The 15647-nt window shown below is 41.3% G+C and overlaps 1 protein-coding gene across 6 annotated transcripts in view; it reads left to right on the top strand.

Moving 5' to 3' along the window:
- Window positions 1-3586: 3586 nt before the first annotated feature.
- The window catches only part of nexmifb (neurite extension and migration factor b), a 175857-nt gene continuing 163796 nt past the window's right edge, over window positions 3587-15647 (top strand). For 4 of the 6 annotated variants that reach the window (XM_049746883.2, XM_049746875.2, XM_049746901.2 and 1 more), the window contains exon 1: window positions 3587-7183. The gene's annotated coding sequence lies outside the window, so the exon portion shown is untranslated. The remainder of the gene's footprint in view (window positions 7184-15647) is intronic. The other 2 variants (XM_068651780.1, XM_068651778.1) reach the window with 1 other exon arrangement.

Genomic DNA, 15647 nt, shown 5'->3' with positions numbered 1-15647 from the left:
CAGGGTTACGAAAGCATGTTGTTTCACCACCCTTATTTCCAAGTGTGAGTTATTTGTCTCCATTTGGTCACGAGGTAATAAGCGAGCCATCTCGGTTTAGCATGCAGCGTACTCCGTGTTCTGGTTACGCTAAGGCCTCACATAACATCTGTAATGTGGACCACAGCAGGAGCGCCAGACCCTCATACACACGGTGACCTTCTGCTGAAGGAGACTTCCCAAATTGTGCTGTGCAGAAGGGATGATTATCTGCTCTTATTTCCATCTTTCTGCCAATATAGCACTCCTTCAGTGATTCTCTTTTTTTTTCTTTTTACACCAAGTACCACCTAATAAAATACTCATCTATCCAAGTACCACCATCACAGCCAATATTCAAACACAGTAGTGTAGTAGCAGAAAGTATTTATTCCTAAGAATTTATTTAATATTATTGAAAGTCACTGTGACATTGTGCACAGTTGGAACATTACCGCTGTGCTTTATGTTATGGGAATAAAAACTGTCCACGGTTCAATTAAAAAGTATTACACGTAATACCGTGGCAGGTTTACAATGTTGTCGTTCTTCTACAATCATCTAGCGTTTAACTTCTCCCCCCCCCCCCCCCCCCAATGGTCTGGCCTTTTAAAATCATTTATAAATGGAACTGAATATTTTGGTACAGGCCTAGATTAAAATTCATGATTTTGCACAAGACAAATATTTCATAGTTAGTTTTAAATAAAATGTCTTGATGCTAATTTTAATCATCATGTTGAAAGTCAAATACAACTGAACTGTTGGCTGATGAGTCTTTTCTATACCACTAGAGAGAGTCTGCATATCACACTTTGAAAATCATTCCACTAATGAATTGTGATCTCTATTGTGATTCTTTGTGGATGGATTCGGAATGTAAACATTACCCAAAAAGCCACCGTGCCGCACCCTACCTCCTACAAAGCCTACTTATAGGTTATAAACATTTGCAACCCCCCGTCCACCGCCTGTTACTTAAGTCCCCCGCGCTCTCCGTGGTCTGAAAGTGGAAGTTGATCCTCTGCACCAGACAGCCAGCTCACACACACCCATCCCTCCTCGATGCAACTCGTAGGCCTGTGTGGCCAAGGGCAGGCGTCTCAGCCGTGATAAATATGCATCAGTGCCTCACAGAAGATGTAGTTATTTCCACCGTTTTGTGTGGGAGTGTAAATTTATGTGCGTAATCCTTGTGCGTGATACCAGTGCTCCTAGTCAGAATGAGAATGAATATTCACACAGTGATGAAATATAAATAAATACAAAATATTGTGCAGCTTGTATAACTGTCAATTTACTGTTCCCTCAAAGTACAATAATGCTGCTAACTGCTGACAACAAAAGTGAATAAACCCCTCTGTGAAAATGTCCAAATTTCGCCCTATATTGCTGTCCACCATCTTGATTTTATCCTCAATATGTTCCTCAGGTTCTCATTAAGAACAGCCACACTGTAAAATTTTCCTCCCTTCATACCCATAGCAGCTAAAGATTTAGTGGTATTTTTTTTACTGCGTGGGATGTTTTGTTGTCTTGCATGAAAATTATCCTACTGTTGCAGGCACAATTCTTTTCAAACTAGGCAAAAGGTTTTCAGTCATAAACCCATATATTTTGTTGAGGTCATCTTGACACCTTCGGATCCTCCACAAATACCATACCGTTTATTGCCTTGTACACGAATACACATAATTTGCACTCTACCTTAAACCAATGAATGATTGAACATAGCAAGAATACACATCACCATACAGACAGGAAATTATTCTTTAAATTGGAAAGCTTGCCTCACTTAAAGCATACATACTGTTTTACAGAGCGTATTTACATTTTTACACGTTTCCTCTCACCACTGACCAGCAGCAGGGATCTGAAATAATTATATTGTAAGCAAAAAACATCAAGCCATTCTGTCTTCCCTCTTGTCACAGTTGAGCTGGAGCCAAACCCAGCTGATATTGGGCGAGAAGCGGTGTACACCATAAACTAGTCTCCAGCCAATGCCAGGGTACTTACGTATACTGAGGCGAGGCAAGTGTGGGCTAAATGGTAAACAGTAAATGAAGTGCGCTTATTCAGCACTATTTTGTTTATACCACCAGAATAGATGGAGATGATAAACAATGACTTTGATATTAAGTCCGACGGGTCACAGAGCGTCAATCAAAATTAGCTTCAACTCGCTATTTTTATTGTAAGAAATGTTGTCATTTTTTTGAAATAAAGAAATTCACAATTTAAAGCAGGTTACTTGACAGTCAAGATGGTGAGACTTCCGTTCTTCAGCCGGTGTGAATTGGGCTTTCGTGGTAAACAAAGCCTTAAATAGGTGGGTGTGGCTGATGGTGTGATAGACAACCACTCACACCATAGATGCAATTCAATTGAAGGCTAAATTATCCATAGCTGTGAGAATTTATGATTATACATTTGTGGATCTAAAATGTGACAGTATTTGTTTGTAAACTGCATGGATTGCGTAAGGGGGGTACACGAGAAATGATGACTCACGTTAAATACCGTGTTAGAGATTTGCTCACTCCAACTTATTTTGCAAGAACCACACGGGAGACAAGTAAGTCCTTTTAGACACCTGCAGGTGGAGAGTCCATTCGTCGCTGTGCGTACAGCGATGTTCGAATGGAGGTCTGAAATCTCCCAACTGCAAGGACATATTTATTAAGAGAAAGAGTGGGGGTAAGAGTAGACTGAATAGGAAGCCCTTGTGCTCTAGTCAAAACATATCAGGGGATGTTTTACGACCTTGTGTAGGATGAGACAAGGTAGGTTATTTATTACCGGTTGCATTCCAACATAATCATACGATAAGGATAATTTGAAAAACCCTAACATACCGTAGTCGACTCTTTTGACCCTTTTACGTGTTGTGTAGCTCGCTGGCTGTTGAATCCCACTAAAATTGTCACATCACAAGTGGCTGCTGTGGTATTTCCCAAGGGAGTTGCTCCATTATTCACCGTTTACAGAGCCGCTCCGGGGTTTATGCCTAGATGACATCATTACCATCACTACAGTGTGTCAAATTCAATTTAGGTCCAAGTGTGTTTTAATCTGAAATAATTTAGCATTCAGGGCCCATTTTTACATAACTTATAGGACGTTTCACACCAACTGTCAGGCTTGTTGAGCATCAGTGTTTTGTTTTTTTCCTGCTTGCATTTTATTCTCAACATTTCGCTCCAAGAATTTCAGTGCATCTTCAGTGAGTGCTGCTGCGAGCAATTTCAAGTGCTCACTACCGTCACTACTTTACATTTATTTGTTTGTGTTCATTGTATCACTTGGCTAGGCTGCATGCCAGGACAACGACGATAATCAATATCAGATAGTAATCTGATGATTTTATTTTCAAGGAGACTTCAATTTAGTAAGCATCCAAAATATCTAATGTGGTACACTTTTTGGTCTTTTTTTCATATTGTGTATTTTTTACCGGCTTTTCATTAGACTAAGTTAAATAGTTTTGTAGAACATTGCCGTGTCTGAATTTTTTATTCTCTTTTGTTCTGTGTGACTAAAACTATTCAAAAAAAGGTTTTTCATGTGTTCTCTATATTGCAGATTTTCACCTATCACTGCTAGGTGTTGTGTGCTGTGACAAAGGTGCAGAAACAGCAATGAAATGAATTCAATTAATTTTCCTACGCATGGCCAATTGTTGCCAGGCAGGATTCATATCAGCACATCGTCTGAATGAATCTTTTTTTCCATGCGGCAGCTGCCCCATCTTGTCTGTTGATGTTGCTGAATGACAAATGAGGGTCACTAGAGGACAGATACCACGTCATAAGGATTACGAGATGTTTATTTATACTCAGTAATTTAGTAACTGAATCACTGCTCTGTAGACGCAACATATACGTACATATAATTGAAAAAATAGGGAACCACTGCATAAAATGACCGATCATGACATTGAACGAACCCTGTCCAAGCACTTTACAATGATAGCATTGAACATACTTGTGATAATTTCTTGATGAAAAACCAAAAGTGATATCTGTCGCACTTGGCAGTATTGCGATGTTATATTTATGTAGTAAGGAACAATTAAGGCGGAACAATGTGTGAAACCTGGCACTGGTGTAAATATAAAATTTGGGTCTGGTAGGGTGACGTTGTGAGACAGCTGTGTGGGCGTTGCATTAAGACAGCTTGTTAGTGATGCTGTTGCTCAGAAATACAGACAATGTGTCATTATTTCCACTCTAGGAATCCATGTTTTGGTCCAACTAATGCACTGCACATTTATAATATTTGATGAACTGATGCCCATGCCAAGTTTGCATTCTCTCTCTTAACTGTGGTTCATATTTGCAACAGGATACACATTTTGGAGAGAACATTGTTATGATGTGGCTGGGATTATTTATTTGCTATTGATTAATTTGTTACACAATGCCAACTAAATTTCATCGTGAAAAGATATTTCGGGTTCCTTGCATCATATCACACACAATTAGCTTGTCAGCCATTAAAGTAAGCTTTGAGCTTGTTCGATACGTCTCTGATAAAGACAGCAACAAATGGTATCTAATGGCTTTAAAAAAAAAAAAATCCCTTGCAGTTGAAAAGTGAAATGAAGCAAGCAAAGGTTCCACATCTAGTATTTCTAAAGTAATTTGAAAGGCCGCGAGGCGGGTCTGCGTCAGAGAGGAAAATAAATTGTATTTGCCAGCGTGCATGCACCGAGAAGAAGACAAGTTCAATTAAGAGAAGCAACATTGTGTGCGCTTATACTGTGTTTGATTTAATGTTTGTCAAAGAGCCCAAAATATCCAATTGTGTTATTGGAAGGCCATTATAGCTTCACGTCTGCACAGGTATGAGATCTCGCTATTAGTTGCAATAATTTGCTGTATTTCTAGTGTCTGTCTGTCTATTCGTTCGTCTGTCTGCATGCCCTGCACAAAATCATATCTGTCAATCCACCCAATGTACGCCTACTTTATGAAAATATCAAGAGACCTTTAATACATTCCCAAGTAGGCAAAGAAATACGCCAGTGATGTACAGTATTATCAATTCCGAGTTGCCGATACAAGAATGCACAGTATATTAAAAAGAAACTTGAAAAGACACATCTACCACATTATGTAATTGAAAAGATGAATGGAAAAAATCGGGCTTATGCCAACATGTTGAATATCATTTTTCCAGTGAGTTACAACTGCATTGCATCATCATGACTGATGTGTCTGTCTTTCCTTAAAAAATACAATCTTAGAAAAATCTCTAGGTACAGGGCTGTCACAAATAAGCCATTTTGGAATTGATTATCCTATTGGTTATTCTATCAAATACCCCTGACTTTTTTCCTAGGTAAAATGTCCAACAGTGATAAGGACGCCTCTACACGTAACATTTGAGTTTGTCAAACTTCATGTTTTGACCACTATACTAACTTCAAAATAAAGAACATAGAACATTAATATTGATTTTTATATAAGCCAGGGTCTTATGTCGTTCACAAACACAAGTGCCTCTCGGAGCCAATCAATGGCTGCTCTGTTGCCAGTGGATGTGAGGACTTATTAAAAAAAAAAAAAATCAAGAAAGTGTGATATAAACCATTACGTAAATGGGTAAATAAAAATAAATGATTATCACGCCCATATTGCCCTGTGTTCCCGATTCTAAATGACCTCACCTCCATTTCGTTGTAGTGTCAGAAAATCTCTATTTGGTCAATTTTAAGGGGACAAGAACAAACAAATATCATAATCCATTGATGGATACATTTGTTGGAGGAAGAGTAGGATATGCATTTCTCCCAGCCCTAAGTATGATGTGGTTCAGTTTTAAACATGTTTTACAAATAAACATAAATAATTCGAGCATCGTCAATCAATACTCTGCATTGTTGTCTTTTACATTCCGTACTCATTTGGAATCTCATTTGATTGCATTGGCTATTCGACAAGAACATAATTCCTGACAACATGAAACTACATATTCTTTTGAATAAATAGGGTGGTCAGTTTTGCTTGTCTGTAAGGACTTAGACTTGGGTCTAGGTTTAACTCTGGTAATGACACACGAATTTGATGCACAATTTGTCTTCGCGGGCCACATAAAATGATGTGGCGGGCCGTATCTGGCCCCCAGGCCTTGAGTTTGACACCTGTGCTCTATAACCATCGTGGCTCACCTGTTTTCTGATTTTGGTCATGTGATATACACAAACTGAGCTGTGATTGGTCAATACCTGTCTCTGAGCAACTGTGCTGTCATTTTCAGTTGACAAGTAGCAGAATGGCCTGCGCCTTGTGTGTACTCTAGTGGAACATATTGTAAAGCACCTTTAAGTGATTTTTCATACATCTCTCGTGTCGGATCTCATTTGATTGAACGGGTTATTTTACAAGCGCAAATAAGTAGCAGATTTTCCCAGAGAGCTACAGAGTGTCTATCCAAGTGTCACGAGTGGAACCATCAGGACGTGCAGCCGTGGCAGCACACACGAGCAGCCTATTCATTATTCATGTGCTTGCAGTCGCCCTGTTATGATACAGTCCCATCCGGAGTGGCCTACACCTGATTTGTTCCGCGCCTCCGTCGGCCGCCTGTGCGCGCTCATAGGTCGGATCCAGAAGGCTCGAAGAGGAAGAGGAGGGGTGAGCAGACTGCAAGGGAGGGGAGAGGTCCAGCTGCAAAAAAAAAATAATAAAAAAAATAGAAGAGGGGAGAGGGGGGAAAAAAGAACCGTAACAATGGCAACATCAAGCTACTCCTAGGTTGTCGAAAAGGAGGCGGGCAGGAGCTGGGACGGGCCGGGCCGGGCCGCCTTGTGAGCGCCTCTTCCTGGAATACGAATCGCGGCGTAACATGGAGCAGCGCGGCAGAGGAGAGTTGCCGTGTCTCCATCACTGAGAGGCGCGTCCACCTGCTAAGAGGAGGCCTGGGCTGCTCCTCCTGCCGCTGGTTCTGATTCTGGTGTAGCTGCTGCTGCTGGCTGGTGGAGCAAGCAAAGCAGGCTGGCTGGCCGGGGCTGGTGGGTGGGGGACATGCAGGGGGGACGTGTTTGCATTTGGGAGGAAAGAAGACGCACCTTCTCACATTCCGCCCGAAGCTCTTGCGGAGGATCCGATTGCGACGCGCGGAGTAGGACGCAGTTTTTTGTGGCGCAGACGCTCTGGAGGTAGGCAGTCAAACGTTCTTTTATCATTACCATCGCTATTAACGTGAGCGTTATGTGTTGCTGAATTGGGGTGCTTGATTTATACACCGATTTAAAGGCCATCCATGCTTTCGCTCTCCCCCATCAGACATTTTATTTTATTCCAAGGGAGCATGCGGTGTAGTAGCAGCCTCCTTGGGACAGCTGTCGTATAGCGTGCTCACGTTCATCCACCCATTGCAGCTTTCTTGAAAAAAAAAAAAAAAAGAAAAATACCCACTCACATTGCATACTGGCTAATTTATGTTATGTTTAAGAGAAAAAAAAATGCACGTCTTTTGGAATCCTACTGTTGTATATTTAGGGAGAGCCGTCATTTAAATATGCACCCCCCTTCCCTATATACTCCCTAAACGAACAAGACACGAATAGTCCCCAGTAATGAATGATTCATGAATGAGATATTGAACCCCCAATATGGGTTAACATACCTTCCCAAGAAGCCCCTCCCCCTCTCCAAAGGATCCCAAACATATATCCTCATTGCAATTTTTCTTCTTTTACGTGACTCCCGCCCCCACACACGCACAGACACACATGGTGGCACTGAAGTATACAGGTGCACTGTGTGTGAATGCCTTCACTGTCAGCCCACTAGCTTTAGAGAAAGCATGTTTACTCTGTGTCCCGAGCATGGTCGTGGTGTTGTGGTGTTGCTTTGTAAGATGCTTGGCTTATTAAAGAGACAAAGTGTTGACATTGTGCTTGTGCCAGGTACTGGGAACACCCTCTTGCTTTTAAGTTTTACGGCCATTTAAATCGTTTTGAGTGCGGCTGCAGTGAGGCGCTGGTCGTGAAATGCTTATCAGTTGCCTTTTGCGGGTCCTTCTCCCCTAATGTGAAGACAGCAGTGAAAACCAGATGGAAGGCCATGCATTGATTAAGTCAAAGAGAGCCTATAAGAGGGTTAAATTGAATTGACACATTGATGTGGGTATCATTATCATGTGTGACGGCACCGTGTGCGCTTTTGGGCCCCGGGCTATGTGACGTGTGCTTGCAGGCGGGGATCGTTGCGGGCGCTCCTCGGCCTGGTCTTGTTTGACGATCCTCGGAGTGGAAACTAGCTGTACCGAAATGCGTCACAACAATCCACGTGTTCTCTTTCCTTATTGGCGGCACAAATGTAAACAGGAAGAAGGTTTGGCCGCAGTAGTGAGTGAAACAGTGGCAGTAAATGCACTGTTGTTAAAACTGCCGGGTCAAACTAACCCAAATTGGGTAAAATAGCAACATTTCAAGTTTGATAGCATTTTAAGTTAGGCACATGTTTTGCTGTTGTGAAAATTGTGTATGTCACAACAAAGAAAAATGTCAGTGGTTTTTTTTCTAATTCAAATTTATGCTGATAAAATGCACATTGTGTTTTTTACAATGAAGGCGTAGAAAACGACCCATATTCATGCGTTAAAGCTACCAAGAAATTGGTGAGGTGATTATCAGTATACATAGCTGTGGTTCAAAATAATACCCATTTATCACAATGTTCAAAGAAGAAGCAACTTTCCCCAGTTACTGTCCACCGACGCAAGTAACTCACGTAATATGTTTTGCCCAGTCCACACTGGACGCCATTCCCGCAATCCATTTTCCACGGGTGGGACGTTAGCCCTGATTGCAATTTGAACTCGTGTTTTGAGTCATCCCATTGATAGTTACTAAAATTGACTAAAATGACTTCAGGACACAAATTGTCCAAAATGTGGACCACCTTCAACTTGTGGAGGGTCAGAATAACTAACCCATCCTTCCAATACAATACAACTTTAGTTAGATAGTGCATAAATCTCGCCCTGGTTGTGTCATTAAATGTAAATGGGTGTGAGAAATTTAGCCCAGTAACACAATTCAGCCCCATCTTTCTGCCAGCAGCTTTGCCCGAAATGTGTTTTAAAATGCAGTTCGAGCTTTATGTTGCAGCCATAAAAGCGGCAGCTTGTGTACATAGTCTCTCTCTTATCTTCCCGGGGCTGATGTGTGTGCACTGCGGCTTCTCCTGCTTTCTGGCCTTGGGCGAATGCGCAAGATTCTGCTAGCACTAGTCAGTCTATAGAGAAGCAACTAAAGCTCATCAACGCCGCCAGCCATTCTCCTCACGTGACGGTCATGCCTCTTATTGATATTTTATACCTCGAACACATCCTTATCATCATAAATCAGAATCAAGGACTTAAGATGTTGCAAGGTGTTGCTTAGAAAGGACATGGTATGAATGACAAACCAGCCTCTAAGGCGTCCCACTGAGCTTTATGTCTAGAATGGTTTCTTTCCTGATCTGGTATCTCTGCTCTAGAAAGCACCTTGATGATGATCCCATTAGGGGGGTTTGGTCAGTAACAATGTATGCAGAGTCCCGCTGCGTCTGGGTTGTGACACGCCACACTGAGGCCCAGCAGCTCTAGTCTTTCTCTGCGATGCGGGCTTTCTGTAATTAAAGGCAGAGGTAAGAGGAGGGGAGCGGGCTGGGCCCTGATTGCTTTTCATAGCCGCGAGCACACAGAGAGCTGCAGCGTGTCCTCAGGGGACTGAGGCGCTGTTGAGCTCTTTTTCGCTGTCAGCTCCACCCCACTCCCCTTCCCGGTTCAGGAAATATCCTCTTGCTAGTGGCGGACAGCAAAAGATATGTTTATCCCTGCGCATACAATTTTCATTTTCATCGGAAAATATGTGTGCATAAAGGTGGGACAGTGTAAAATTAAAAACCAAAATGGGGCATCATTGCGGAATGAACAATTAATCAAATTCATTCGATGTCGCTATGTACAGAAGTAGAATGCAATTTTCTAAAGGCTGCAATTAAGAAAAAAGGAAACTTCAGTTTATTATTCGTTTATCTACAGTATCTTGCTAAGTTCTGCGTCCAAAGCTGCACAGACTGGCAGAGCTATTCTTTTTCCTTGGGGTTAAAATGTAGAAAAGAAATTCCTGGAATAATCAAAAAATATCTAAAAGTAAATTGTCTGGCCTGGCACCTGGTGGGGAGGGGGGCAGTGCCCCCGCGACCCCTCTTGAGTTCCGCCAGTACGTCCACGTGTACATTCTATTATTTCATAAAATATAAAAAATTGAACTGATTAAGCTGATTATGCTACATTTTTTACACAATTTTGTGACAAGGTAGTGAATGCTTAAAATAAACTGCGTCGCAAACTGTTTTGCATATCTGTCGCATAGACAAGTTGTCGACTGCCTGTACTGCAAGGATAAGTTCTAGCTCATTCGCGACCCTCAAATTGGATGGCTATCAAGATGTACAGAAATCTGATAGTGTACGTTCACCTGGTCTTTAGCGAGCAGTGTAGCCTATGTCAGCTCAACGGTTGTTGGGAGAGGGACATTGGACACAAAATCAGTTCTGTCATGTCTGGAACAATCCAAAGGGAGCATGGGAGAGCTGAGATTTACACCTGAATGGCAAAACTGTGAGGCAGACGTGTTTACTTACCATACAACAATTTTTTTTTCTGTGTACAAGATGGATTTACTCATGAAATTTCTGTGTCTTGTTTTTTTGCATCGTTGAAAGACCAAGTAGGATGCGCGAGGCATTACACATTATAAACATGGCAAAGTGATTCGTTTTACTGATGGACTCATCCATCTTAGGTTCAAAAGGCAGTTATAACTTAACTGCTGCGCATCGGTTTAACAGCAGCAACTTCTCTGAGCTTTTGTGATGGTTTGATTGTCTTGTTAGTGTGTTCACAGAGTTAGTTAGATGTGACAGGGTATGTCCAATTTATCAATTTATCCCTACATGTTGCTGCTGTTACATTGCAAATCCAGTTTGTTTGTGGACCTTGTTCAGGACATTATTAAAAGTTCAATTCAGGCAACTTAAATCTTCTGATTGATAGGCAGGCAGACAGGCAGACAGACAGGCAGACAGACAGAAGCGATAGTTTCTGTGTTCCCAAAACTCCTAAAATCTTAAAACAGTTAATTTATTAGCTATTTAAATCGTATCACTTTATGTTACTATCTTTATATTCATTTTATGCTTTTTATTTTGTTCCTTAGAAAGTGATTGCACAACCAGCTAATTTGAATGGTATTTATTTGGCCACTGGAAATAGACTGAATTTTATTGTGTTGGCCTTATTTGGTTAGTTGGGTTCTCTATGTTAAAATATGTGTTTTATTAATCAATGGCAAAACCATCAGAAAGCCACCATTCATTTTTTTAAAATTAATCGTTCAGAAGAATTTATATCATTTATCGAGACATAAAATGGCCTATATTGGGATATATTTTTTGTCTTGTATCAAACAACACAAGAAGCATACATAGATTGACACATGTAAAAACACTGTCATTTTACATTTGACATTGGTCAATACAGCTCACATGCAGTTAGACACAGAGATACGCAAATCAATACAAACTGCCAATGGATTTCTAGATAAAGAAGATACTACATGGGTCGATACACAGATCTAGATGGATAACGATTATTTATTCATTTCAAAACTTTGTGCTTATTCTACTCACAAAATTCACATTTAATAATCGCAATGGAACTTTGCTACTTTTATTAATTTTGAAAATCTGAATTGACACCCATCCCTAATATGTCACAAGCAACACGGTGAGTTCAGAGCACATTCACAATGCAGGAATTTGCATACACCGTTCACTTTATTAATTGTTTTACAGTACTCCGATTTCTAGCCACCAAAAATTTAAATCACAAAAACATTTTGATGAATTTGCCATCCCTAGTCTGTGTAATTATTTGTTTTATGCGCCATACTTTATTAAACCCATTAGGAAAGTTATGGTGCACCAACATAACAGCGGAGAAACGGTTAAACAGAGTTAATGAGACATATTGTGGAGATGAAGGTTTAGAGTGTGACAAATCACGCACACACCAAGGTGGCCCTCTCGCTCCCCTACACAGAGGCCCTTTTCAGGATACGATGTTAAAGAAAAAGCGTGCAGAAAGCTGTGTGTCATCTTTTTGTTGATGAATTAGTTGTGCATGGTTAGACGAAGTAATGCGTTCGGATTTCTGCCATCAACGCACAAAGGTCCAATTAATGCGGACTCTATTAAAGCACTTTCCGCATTGCCTACTTGAGCTCACTATGTGGGCTGGTGGCCACTGGGACCACGTGTACGCAGGCTTGACGTTCATACCTCATTTTCTGCTTCCACATCAGACCCTCATATTGCGGATGGATAGATAATGTGAAGTCCCCCTGCCTCGCCCCGTCCCCTACACACCCAATGTTGCCCCCCCCAACATGTCAACTCCCAGGATTCTCGAAGCAGACCGTGAGATGTGATCCTGAGAAATTTGAGAAGGAGCCTGCAGCGGCGGAGGCTTTAATGTGGCGGACACAAGTGCACTCACATGAATGGTGTGAAAGCATCATATTCACAACATGACACGGGAGGGAGGAAGCTGTGTGACGAGGCTGGATTTTAATTGCTTTCGCAGTATGCTCCCTTGTGTTGTTCTCTTTGTAATGGCGCACACAGTGGCAATAACGTTTTTTTTCCTCATATAATAACACTAATAGATTCATTGGCCCTTGTCTAATTTCAGCTTCTTTTTTTTTTTGAACGTTTTAGTTTTTATTTTTTTTTAATATAAATTCCTCCTGTCGAAGCCGGAGGTGTTATATGCTGGACATGTATACTCTGGATAGCGGAATAATAAGCCGTCTTCATTAGCCTTATCTTTAATTTGGCGGCTGGAAAGGGAGGGAGGAAGGCGAGGGGCTTGATGATGATGAATCAGAGTAGCACGCACCAGGAGAGAGGAATAAATAGGAGCTGCAGAGGAATGGCGGGATGGTGGGAAGATGAGAGGAAAGGATGGACTGAGAGAGTACATAGACATGAGGAATAGAAATAAAGGCTGGTTGTACGGGGGGTGAGGTGCATCGGTAACAAACAAATCGTGGTGAGATAGATGCTAGTGTTTCTAATGGGGAGAGAAGCTCCTTTGCACTTTCTCATCTTTTTCCAAATGTTGTTTTGTCTGTTCACCACTTAACAAGGGACGAATGCCTCAGAAAAGAATCCGCTGTACGTACTTACCCGCATTTCAAGACAGCCTCGTTTGCTTCTCCAAACAATGTTGTGAATCTGCATGCAAAAAAAAGCCGACCGGATCATACGCCGGATGAACCTTTATTAATATTTATTGCGATGCAGCATTCAGTCAAAGATTTGCTCTAATCCGTTTAGCAGTGCTGCTGTTTTTATTTAGGAAAGTCTGCAGTGCCACTTGTGCCCAAAACAAACATTCAGGATAATTGATGTGAAAAGCTTTTTTATCGTCATCCATGTCAGAGAAAAAAGCGTGGCAAAAGCCCACCCGTCAAAAACGGCCAGCAACGCTTCACATTGCGTTTCTCATACCAGGCCAGAGGCAAGACAGAATGCAAGTTAAATGAGAAACATCCCAGAATATCTAAACACCAAACTGAATGGCATGTGTGAATTTTTCAAGATGGAGTTGACCCGATCTGTTGGATGTTGCTGCTGATGGCACAACAGCGTGACAACTATTCTACTAAGGCTAATAATTATAATCATTCCCAGCAAGTGGTCCTTGTCAGAGGAGCGTGGCACAATGGAAATAATAATTAGGACTTCTCATTCCACATGCGTTCGGGATGAAGAGTCTGATGTGAGCACACTGCGCAGTGACATCCAGGATATACGTACAGCTGCATGTTTGTTTGCCTGCATGCTTGGACTTGCCGCAGTTCGTTACAGTTAGGATTTACTCGTGATAACTCTTTGAATCGTATCGCACCCCATGCCTCGATACAGTCTGCATCGAATCATCTTTTATTAAAAAGATGCAAACAAAATGTCGTATATTTTGTATCGAATCGTCTATTATTGGAGGGATGCAAACAATTTTTTTTTTTCCTGGGCCCCTCTTCAATGCTCAGGAAATTTAAAATCCTACTCACCGCTGTAAAGTTAATTAAACCAACCAAGCTTGTGGTGGCATTCGGTTTTTGTACTATATGCAGATCTAAACAAGTGTCTAATTGTAGCGTCAGAAAACAAGCGGGACCATGACGCCTCCCCCTCACTTATTTTGGGCTCGCCTCTGACAGCAGCATCGGGCCACGTATGGAAGCTCCGCCATGAGCAAATAGACGTTTCTCAGCTCGCTATGTGTCAGTGCTCTTCCAAGTCACATTCTCCAAGTCATCCTTCAGCTCCACTGTCACAATTCAGCCCACATACATCAGTGCTGAGCCAGTGAAATGCTCTCCAGAGGGAGTCAAATAAGCACCTCGGTGTAGCCGCAGCTGATATAAAGAGCTAATTCATCATTTAGTCACACAAAGCCTCTGAGATTCATTGTTAATACCTTGTATACCGTAATTTCCGGACTATAAGTCGCGGTTTTTTTCATAGTTTGGATGGGGGGGCGACTTATACTCAAGAGCGACTTATATATGTTTTTTTTTCACAAATTTTTACTTGATCATTAAGACATCACTTACAAGTATAGTTGACCACTTCCCATGTTATTTTTAGTATAGTTGATCACTTCACATGCTTTTATTTCTTTATCTTGAACATATTCAAAACATAAAAAATAGAGAAAACATCAAATAAAGCAATTAACACTTTAAAGCACCATATCCAAGTCCACTGTCTGCTGTATGTACACTTGCTCCATTTTTGCTCCTCTTATATTTATTATTATTATTTATTATTATTTGTTTATTTATCATTTATTCAATACTCTTATTTATTCATTGTTAGTGCCTTCTTGGTTTTTTTTGTGTTGCTTGTATGCATATGTGTACTATCTCACCGAGGGATAGAGGAAATGTAATTTCAATCTCTTTGTGTGTCTTAGTATATAAAAAAAATATATCGACGATAAAGCAGACTTTGACTTTGATAAAACAACCAAAAAAAATTATATTTTCAGACGAAACTGGATGAGGGCGCTCTAAATTTTACCGTTGGCCGTGACTCATCAACTGGGTGGGCTTAAGAAAAATGGCACCAAAAAGAAACTCATATTTTGCAGGTTACAAACTTCAAGTTGTAAAATATGCAGCTGAAAACAGTAATCGAGCAGCAGAAAGAAAGTTTGGAGAACCGTGATGTACCAATGGATTACTATTTCAAGTGACGTCAGTAGCGCGGCGCGCCGGTTGTTTACATACAAACGTGCCCACACAAGGACGACCGGCATCATTAGCGGTGATCATTTCTAAGTGACACGGAGGACAAAGAGTTTGAAGGAATTAAGGATTTGGAGTGACATAGAAGGTTTGAAAAACTATTATGGCTTTTACGCACGCCCGGTCTCTACTGAGTCGGGGGCCGACGATCGGCCGAGTGGTTGTCCGCGAACGGTGCGCGGGGCTCGGACATGGCCATTACGCACGCCCGGTCTGTCTGGAAGTCCACGCCGCCACACGCTTG

This window comes from Syngnathus scovelli, chromosome 1 (genome assembly GCF_024217435.2).
Source record: "Syngnathus scovelli strain Florida chromosome 1, RoL_Ssco_1.2, whole genome shotgun sequence".
NCBI classification, from domain to species: Eukaryota; Metazoa; Chordata; class Actinopteri; order Syngnathiformes; family Syngnathidae; genus Syngnathus; species Syngnathus scovelli.
This window is presented reverse-complemented; position numbering and strand designations above follow the sequence as displayed.